Source organism: Corythoichthys intestinalis, chromosome 11 (genome assembly GCF_030265065.1).
Source record: "Corythoichthys intestinalis isolate RoL2023-P3 chromosome 11, ASM3026506v1, whole genome shotgun sequence".
NCBI lineage: Eukaryota > Metazoa > Chordata > Actinopteri > Syngnathiformes > Syngnathidae > Corythoichthys > Corythoichthys intestinalis.
The window spans coordinates 4,425,862-4,436,555 of record NC_080405.1 but is presented as its reverse complement, the minus strand read 5'-3'; positions in this window follow the sequence as shown (position 1 = coordinate 4,436,555).

Sequence of the window (10,694 nt, the reverse complement as noted above, 5' to 3'; positions counted from 1 at the left end):
CCTTTCCACCTGGCAATCTGTCCAGGTTGGAATCTAAGACACAATTAAAGTCCCCTCCAACCACAATAGTTCCCTCCCCTTCCTCTGCCAATTTGGAAGCTATGGTTTTAAAGAAGGTAGGACAGTCATCGTTTGGTGCATACACGTTCATAAATGTAAACCTGTCTGCACCAATTGTGCCAATTATCATAATGTATCTACCTTCCTTGTCTCTTAATTCTTTTTCGCAATTAAAAAAGACGTTCCTTCTCACTAAGATGGCAACCCCTCTTTTTCTCCCGCCTTCATGCGATGCAGTATATACTTGTTCCACCCATTCTCTTTTTAATTTCAAGTGTTCCTTTTCAGATAAGTGTGTTTCTTGTAGCATCGCAATTGAACATTGCAATGCTTTAAGTTGGGTAAAGATTTTCTTTCTCTTAATTGGATTTCCCAGCCCCTTTATATTATAACTGACTATGTTCAAACCCTCCATGCAGCAATATTCTTAGTCCTTACTGTCATAATGCATTTCATTCACCTTAAGCCTATCTCTTATTTGTTCACTTAAAGTCCCATCAGTCGTCAAGGAGTTATCATTAAACAGAACGTAGAACACGGATAATTTTAAAACATAACAAAGTAAGACAACAAAAACGGCGATCTTGGCTTCCAAGTCCTCAACTGGCTTCCTTCCAAAGATAACCAGTTCCCGTGTGGTATCGGGCGGAGGGTGGCGGAGTACCTCCGGGTCAATGTCACAATGTGAAGCAGTCATTCTAATAGACTGCCAGTGACTAATAGCGGCTGAGTGCAAACCACTCATAGTTTTAAATCAATCTTTGCTGATATTACACCCCCGAACGGCTTAGTAATAGTATAATATTACACCATGAACTCGGCATCAATTAGTAACAAAATTTTAACACTTAGAATATATGTACAGCTAAACAAAGCAGCTGTAATTAAAAAAATAATAGTTTCAAAACCATTTGTATTTTAGAGCAAATATTAAAGATTTCTACCCTATGTATTTAAACAACACCCTTAAAACGTGAAAACAAATTACATTATCTAAATATAGCTAATATAAGCAACCTGTAGCTAACTGAGCTTCACTGTGTAAACAACACTCCCAAAAAGAAAGTGAAGTATAATCCAACAACCTTACTTCTTGTTATGTGCGCCCAGTCATTTCAAGAGAAGGAACATCAGGTGAGAAAAAACCTGCAGTCCTCTTCAGTGAACCTGTTAGCTCCACGGCCACCTCTTTTGGCGTTGCGTCTCTCCCAGCGGTGTCTTGCCAGCTCTCTCTCCACTTTATCCCGCTCGTCCATGTGAACTTGAATGCTCAGTTCACGCAGTTCCGACGCCGCGTCCATCACCGTCTGGAAAGTTTTTTCCTCGGAGCCGACGGTCATCCTCAGGCGAGCAGGATACAGGCACTTCGCTTTAATATTTTTTTCCTTCAGTTGTTTCACGATGTATCTGACTTGAGCGCGTTTCCTCTGCAGCTCCGGTGAGTAATCATTATCAAAGAATATTTGCCTCTCGTCCATCTTCACAATGCGCTGTCTCCAGGCATGTTGCAAAATCAGTTCTTTCACTGTGTAATTCGAAAATTTAATCACGATGGAGCGAGGAGGGTCATTGTCCTTCGGTTTCGGCATGAGCGCCCTATGCGCCCTGTCGATTTTGATGTCGGCTTCTTCCAGTGGTAGGCCCGTCAGGACCTTCGGTAGCAGCTTTTTGACAAAGGTTGCCATATCTTTTCCCTCGCTTCCTTCGGGTACTTGGTATAGCCTTATGTTCTCCCTCCTCACTTGATTCTGAAGGTCTTCACATCGTTCCATTAGTTCCCCCTCACGTTGCAGGAGGAAGCCGATTGCTTTGGCATGAGCATCGATGTTTTCCTCGGCGGTGGTTATACGATTTTCCGCGTCGACCACCCTCTTTTCCAGCTGAGTTAGTTGAGCGCTCAGGCCTCCGATTGAAGTTTCAAGTCGAATAAAGATTCATTGGTCTGTCCTTTGAGTTCCTTAACCTCCATCCGCATTTGTGAGATGTCTTCCCGTACTTCTTGGTTTGATTGAAGAATTGTTTGCAACATTTCATCCGTGCTTTTAGCCGTAGATGCAACGTGCTGGCTCGCGTTAGCATCCACCGACCTGGCAGGCTTGTTAGCATCCATTTTCTCCGGCAATTTTTCCTCTCCGTCCTTATTTCGAAATTGGTATCTAGAGAGTCTGTCGTTAGCGTCACTCTTGATGGTGTTGTTGGGCATATTTAAAGCCGAGTATTTTTCATTTGCCGTTCGGTAGGTTTATTAATCAGCAGAGCACACATTTCTGCGTGCTACTCGAACATGGCGCCGCCGGAAGTCCCCTGATTTTGCAGATTAATTCGTATATTTTTCGCATCTCACCAGTCAAATGTGCTGCATGTTTTTGTTGCTGCATCTGGAAGAGGCATGTGAGCCTTTTTGGGTTTCTAAAAGTTCCCGTTCACCCAGGATATTGGCCAAAACAAGTCCGACCACTGTTGGACCACTGGACTTATGAGGAAATGAGTAACTATGTGTTTACGCACACGTTTTAATTTTGTGGCTGACTGTCCACCGAGAAGGCCACTCGGCCGTCAACCGGCTGCTTGTCGCACACCTCTCTCGGTCCTCTTTGCGTGGCCACTGAGAGAGCGCTATACTCTGCTTATGCTGTGATGACCGCCGGCCGGTTTGTCCGGCGGTCATTCTTCAGCTGCTTCCCCCTCAACGAGCATTCCTGCCCGCAGCAGGGGAACGACGAGCTGTAACTTGCTCGCTGCAAGTTGTCAGTGAAGACAGTCGACCCCATCGCCGTGTGACATGATCCAGGGTAGTTTTGTGTGCTTTTTCGTTTTCGAAAGGCGAGAATAAGACTTGGAAACGCCGCTCGGTTCGGGTTAGCGTGTCAGCTATCTGTCTCGCCTCCTGCTTTGTTTACGCTCTTTCCTCCGTCTCCGAAGTTGGGGCAGGGAAATGACAAAAGCCAGACTAACTCCGGTGGCATAAACTTCTGTTCCGGAGGTGCAAGAAGTTGACAGTTTTGACCATGATGCAATAATTTTGCCCTGTCGTACTGAATAAATGCATTTTTAGTATTTCATATTCCATTTAGCACAAGACTGTAATTTGTCATTATCATACCATTTCTTTGGGGAAAAAACTTAGATGAAAAGAATATCCTGTAAAAATATTGGAGTAGAGAAATTAAAATAATGATGACATTTTGCTGCTCTGTGTCATATTTTCCTCGTTCTGAATCTTCCCTCTCGATGGGCTGGATTCTAAATCAGCTGGAATCGTGACCCTCCCGACGTCATCCTCCAGTTGCGGACGCTAGAGCGCTATAATGACAGGCGTGGCTAAACGGCAGATTAAAAGACCAATTTCTCATCATCTGCACTTTGCCAAATTGTTGTATATAGTCTAATCGTCTCAAAATATGATTCTAATTCACATAATAATGCTTTTTTTAATGCTGTAGCAGGCACTTAAAGTTTGAAGAGTGAGACAAAAATAAGTATTTGGTTTATTAGGCCGTCAGGTCACCTACCTTTTCGTTCAGTTTCGCTCCACTACCAGGGGCACTAAATAATTTTTTTCTTCATAAAATAGATTTATTAGTTCTAAGTAAGAATCAGTGGAGTTCACCCTCTGAAAACGTGCCCATTTTTTGTTCACGGTGGTGAAACCCCGGGAGTATTTTGCGTTGAGGCGCATTGATCTCTGGTGTGCGCGTAGTGCCATTTGGTCGGGAGTGGTGTGATTTTGGTCACATGAGCCAATCAGGTAGCCGCTTTCCCCTCACCATAACAACTAGATATCAAAAATGGCGACTACCACGTCGGAGAGCGAAGAAGAGCGAATGGAGAAAAAAGTTAAAAAGAGAGCGCAGAAAGTGGGAAATAAGCGATGCTATATGCATCTTTTTTCCGTGAAGAATGAGGACGTCTTGGACTTCACTTTTCAACGGTGGAACACGTACAGAACCTGCTTAAAAAAGTGGCTTTGTCTTCACGGCGCTAACAAGGATCTTTGCGTGGATATGGATTTTGAAAATATTCCTGGCGACGCTGGATTCCACACTACATGCTACCGGCGTTTTACTGATAAACTGAAATTGTTAAAGGCTGAGAAAAATCCGCACGTGCTGGGGGAGAGCCATCTGCAGCCGCGAGCCATTCTGACCCCCCTGCGAGTACTAGCGTCTGAAACTCCCAGAAAAAAAACTTCGTTCCCGTTCTGGTTTGCCCATCGCTTCTGCTGGCCCTGTCCTTCCAGCCATCTGCATCATTTGTAAAAAAGTGTCAAAGTATGCTCGTTTGGGATCGGAAGGCAAACGGCAGCGGGATCATCTCACCAAAGCAGAGTAAGAAGGTTGTTCGTGAACACCGTGAGGAACCATGAGGATCTAGATCAGGGGTGGGCAAACTATTCCACAAAGGGCCGCAGTGGGTGCGGGTTTTTGTTCATACCCATCATGAGGACAGCCTTTCACCAATCTGGCTTCTTACAAATGTAATCAGTTGATTGCAGTCTGGTGCTCCTTGTTTCCACTGAAACCTCATTGGTTATACTGTGTGTGCTGAATCAGTTGGAACAAAGACCAGGACCCACTGCGGCCCTCGACGACCGGTTTGCCCACCCCTGATCTAGATGCTTCAGACTACAGGTAATTTATGAATCTTCGTACTAAAAAACTTTTTTTTTTATATTTAGTCTCTAAAAAAGGCTTTGAGAGAATGTTTAATTTTGTTCTCTTTGGTGTATTTGTGTGAATGAGAAATATAAGCGCAAGAGTGAATGTGGGTGTGTGTGATGTGAATATGTGTGTCTTGTGCTCATCTTTCCCTTTAACTTTGTTTCAGGCAGGATATGCTGAAAAGACGACTGAAGAGTGATTTCCCCCAGTTGGTTTTTCACACCCCTTTCCAGCGCAACGTGTCTGAAATTGGCATCCATACTTTCACAGGTTGTGACTCGACCAGTGCCTTTCATGGCAAGGGCAAAACAAAGACATTTTCTCTTGCTTGTCAGCAAGAAGAATACCCGACTGCGTTTACAGATCTGGGTAGTAGTTTTAACCTTGACCAGTCTACATTTGAGGCATTGAGCAAATATGTGTGCCATCTGCATGGCCAGTCAACTGTCAAAAATGTCAACGATGCAAGATACAAGGCATTCTGTATGACATCATCAGCTTTGCCAGAACTGTCCATTCCTCCAACAAGTGATGCTCTCTTGCAACACAGCAAAAGGGCAAACTACCAAGCAGCAGTAATGCGACATTCTCTGACTGGTATGATGTGTGCCCTTTCACCAATTGGCAATGAATGGGACATTGAGGATGGTGAATTAACAGTAAAATGGATGACTAGAAATCCTGCCCCAGATAGTGTGCTACAGGTAGTCCACTGTGGTTGCAAGATAAGCAAGTGTGAGACTGAGAGATGTTCATGCTTGTCTGCAAAAATGTCTTGTACAGATTTATGCCACTGCCAGAACTGTGAAAATATTTCAAAGGAAACAGAAAGAGGCACATGGGATGATGACACTGATGATAGGGATATTGATGAGTAATCACCCAACATGTAAAATATGTCCTGTTTTGTTTCATTATCAACATGTTACTCTCCATTTTAAAACTTTTAAAACAAAAAAAAAAGTCTGTATTCCCTTTTCCCAAAACATAGACCTTTGTTCAATTTGACTGCCAAAAAAAGATGTATGTTCGAATGAAGTGCCATGGTTTTATTGTGAATGCACATTTGATATATGTATGTATATATATATATATATACTAGGGCTGTCAAAATTATCGCGTTAACGGGCGTTAATTTATTTTTTTAATTAATCACGTTAAAATATTTGACGCAATTAACGCACTAGGCCCGCTCAGACAGATTTAAATGTCAGTACAGTGAAAGGCCAACTTGTTAATTGTGTTTTATGGAGTTTTTCCGCCCTCTGCTGGCGCTTGGGTGTGACTTGCATATGTTATGTGGCGTAATGTCGCCCTCTGCTGGCGATTCAGTGCAGCTGATTATTTGGGTTTCGGCGCGCTTTTCTGACGTGATTATACGTCGACGCGAACTCACACTAATAGACAGTGCTATTCAGACCAGCTAACGTCCGCATCCAGTATTCAGTGGCAGTTCTCATAGCCCCATCACACTGTTTGTGTCTAATACATGCATCGCTTGTGAGTTATATTCCTCCTTTGTTTATATTCATGAGCATTAGATAGTTATTGATGATGTGTATTTGAATTTGTTCACATATATGGTGAAATGCTGTTACATTGTTAGATGCTTGTGAGCTAATTGGCTAGTGCTACTGCTCAAATGGACACGTGTGTGTACATTTTATGTTATTTTGTGATTTATGCAAGTTATTGACACATTGCCTTGTTGTTTTCAGTTTTACAAAAATACAAGAAACGTGCTCCTGTCAAAAAGAGATGACTTCAGTAAAGCCCATGCAACTTTGCCACACCGTCTGATTTCTTTTTGGAACTTATGTTTGCTATCTGTCAATTTGTGTACTCACACACATTGAGGACAGAATAAGGTTACTAGTTTATTTTTTGATTGAAAATTTTACAAATTTTATGAAAACGAAAACATTAAGAGGCGTTTTAATATACCATTTCTATAACTTGTACTAATATTCATCTTTTAAGAACTACAAGTCTTTCTATCCATGGATCACTTTAACAGAATGTTAATAATGTTAATGCCATCTTGTTGATTTATTGTTATAATAAACAAATACAGTCCTTATGTACCGTATGTTGAATGTATATATCCATCTTGTCTTATCTTTCCATTCCAACAATAATTTACAGAAAAATATGGCATATTTTATAGATGGTTTGAATTGCGATTAATTGCGATTAATTATGATTAATTAATTTTTAAGCTGTAATTAACTCGATTAAAATTTTTAATCGTTTGACAGCCCTAATATATATATATTTTTTATTTATTTTTTTTTTTTTTGGTGTGTGAGGCAGGGGTGAGGGGGTGTAAATGACATGCTGTGACATAATCTGACACTTTAATAAATACTCTGTTACAAATATCTGGGCTCTTAATGCATCTATTTTCATCCAGTCCATTTTGCCTTGTTCCAGTTCTGAGGTGCATGGTAGTATTTTCAGCCATTTTTTTGCCAATATGTGCTGCGTCTTGTGTACCTTTATTACATAGTAGGTTGGGAATTGTTTTCATACATAAAACAGAAGCTTTCAGATAAATGTAACATATGTTTCATGTGCTGGTGTCAACTCTAATTGAAGGGATTTTTTTTTTTTTTTTCCCACAGATTTGCTACATTTAATGATCTAAATTCACATATGAGTATACTAAACCACCAATACTTGTTTCTGATGTTAGGTATATGTATGTATGACATTTGAGAAATATTTTGTGTTGCCAAATGTAATGTAAGACATTTTACAACCAGAAATGGCAGCACCAGATTTTCGTTTTTTGTTATTTCCCTATATATGTATTCCTGGCTTTTGACAAAATTAGTGCAGGGAAATGTTGGGTGAACTTTTAACCCAAAGTTCAGAAGGGTATAATCTATCAAAAAATGCATTGAACAAGTAGTGCCTAGACAGTGGAACGAAACTCATTTTCTAGGCACTTTTTCAGGGTCCACCCTAAGGCCTATATGTGATAAACATGATTGTAATACTTTGAAAATTCTTCATTCAGAAATGCAGCTACTGTAGGACAAAACCTTATTTTAAACATTGGATGAATGACTTTCTTCTATGGTATAGGTCTCTAAAGTTGATCAGTAAGCAAAAAGCCCTGAATTTGGTGTCATTGTTAGAAAGAGTTAATATTTCTTTGTGATGCCCCGCAATCGGCTCGTGACAGTGTGTGTGTGTGTGTATGAATGCAAACATATAGCAAACAATTAGGATTTTGTAAATTGTGATATAGAGCGATAGTGAGTTTCTTTCTTTCTTACTTTCGTTCTACAACCCTATAATGTCGAGAGCCTGTTTTTGTTTGTATATACATACAGTATAATTGCTGTGTTAATTAGAAGAAAGAAAAACAAACTAGGCCTGCAAGCAGGACTGAACAGGCCCTCGCAGTTTGACGCAACTCGGACGCCATGCAAACTCGGACGCCATGCAGGTCGGGGTGGTGGCAGACAGCCCCCCTCTACATCTCCCAAGTAATGACAGTTCAAAATATGTGGAGAGAGAAAATTGCCACGTTTACATGGAGCCAAATATTCCAATTACAATCGGAATATTTGTTCAAACCGAATAAATGTGTTCCATATAAACACCTCAATCGGAATGAACAGGCCCAAACCGAATGGAATTTCATTCCGATTCACAGGGGTGGAATATTCCTTTTCCCAAACCGATTAGAAGTAAAATTATATCATGTAAACAGGGAAGCGGAATGCTGTCTGGTTGCGTTCTTTCTGCGCATGCTCCGTACTGACGTGGTGACGTCACTTGGTGACGTAAGTAACGTCACTTGCAACATGGCTTCCAAGCACACGCACAGCGCACCCACACAACTTTTTAAATGAACGGCGTATCATTCTGAAGTTTTGTTTCCACTCGAAAAGTTAAAACAGCAGCTGATTTGACGATCGATCTCCATGTTTTGCAACGTGACGCTTTGTTTTGATTAATCTGCGCATGTCAGACGGCAGTTGTCAAACGTCCTTTCGGAATAAAGGCAGTCACATGTAAACGCTGGATCGGAATAGATGAAGTGACATGTAAACAGCTGATGTGAAATTTCCATTCGGAATGATTTGAATCGGCATGAATAAAAGTCAGCATGTAAACGTGGCTAATGATGACAGTCATAATCACTTTCCTTTTGGACCCCTTTGCTTTACCCAAACCTCAATAATTTTCATCAGCCATCTCAACACGTCTTAAGGCTTCCCTTATGCAGGTTTGAGGTTGATTGATTTTTTTTTTTCCCTTAGAGGAGGAGTGTGTCCCGTAAAAAAGGGCATTTCCTGTTCCCACTAGGAGGCGCCAGGCACAATTGGTAATATTTCAATCCAGTCCTGTTCAGGCTGGGATACCTCACACACATGCCAGATTTAAAAGAGATTGAATGTTGTATAAGGGAGTTATCAGTCATTATCCGAATTTGGCGTTTAGCCGAAAAAATGGACGACTTTGGCACCTCGCCTAGGTCAGGCCCGTGAATGAAAACACACCATTTTGAAAAATTAAGATTTCATATGTCTCATGAACAGTCTCGCCAATTTTGAGGATGATCAAACTAATTCCCTTCGTGCCAAGGTCTCAAATGTGCACACTGTAAATCGATAAAAATTTCACATTCAATCCAAAATAACCGATTTCCTGTACGACTTGGGATGTGTGTGCAAGAGACTTTTTGGAGCAGTTTTGCAAAAGGTTTTGACTCTCCGAATTTCATCACTCTATGTTAAAAAAACCTAAATGGAGAGGCCTTTTTGAAAAATTCAAGGGGGCGCCAGTGAGCCATTTTGTTACATTTTTTCGTAACATTGCAAGATTATCGAACGTTATCCAAAGCCGCATGTATGTGCAAATTTTGGTGAGTTTTTATGCATATTCAAGCCTCCAAATGTAAACTCTTACTGTGAACCCATGAAAATTTCACATTCGATCGAAAATACCCGATTTCCTGTTGGATTTGGAATACGGGTGCAAGAGACTTTTTGGAGCAGTTAGGCATAAGGTATCTACTCCCCAAATTTCCTCGCTCTATGTTGAAAAAACCCAATAGGAAAGGCCTTTTTTAAAACTTCTTTCTGTCGCCACTAGTTGGCACTGTAGAGTTGATGCAAATGACCCCTACAAGACCCTTCAGGGTATGACTCTCAACAAGCACGGGAAGTTTGGCGCAAATATGTTGTATAGCTGCCGAGTTATGACTGTTCAAAGTTTTTTGCGAGACAAATTGTCGACTGTCATTTTCACTTTCCTGTTTGGACCCCTCCGCTTCAACGAAACCTCAATATTTTTCATCAGGCACCTGAACACAGGTCTTAAGGCTCCCCTGATGCAGGTTTGAGGTCAACAGATTTTTTTTTCCCTTGGAGGAGGAACCTGTCTCGTTAAAAAAGGCATTTCCTGTTCTCACTAGGGGGCGCTAGGCCTAATGGGTAATATTTCAATGCACTCGTGTCAAGGGTGGGATACCGCACATACATGGCAGATATGAAAAAGATTGAACGTTGTGTCAAGGAATTATTAGTCATTTACTGAATTTGTCATTTTGCCGAAAAAATGGCCGACTTTGGCACCACACCCAGGTCAGACTCGTGTATGAAAACGCACCATTTTAGAAACTTAAGATCTCATATGTCTCATGAACCATCTCACCAATTTTGAAGATGATCATACTAACTCCCTCGGCGAAAAGGTCTCAAATGTGCACCGTGTAAATCGATAAAAAATTCATATTCAATCCAAAATAACCGATTTCCTGTTGGGTTTAGAATATGGGTGCCAATGCTTTTTTGGAGCGGTTTTGGACAAGGTATAGACTCCCCAAATTTCATTGCTCTACGCTGACGGACCCTAATGTTATAAGCCAATTTTAAAATTTCAAGGGGGCGCCACTGAGCCATTTTGTTACATTTTTTTGCAACGTTGCAAAATTATCGAAATTTACAATTTTCC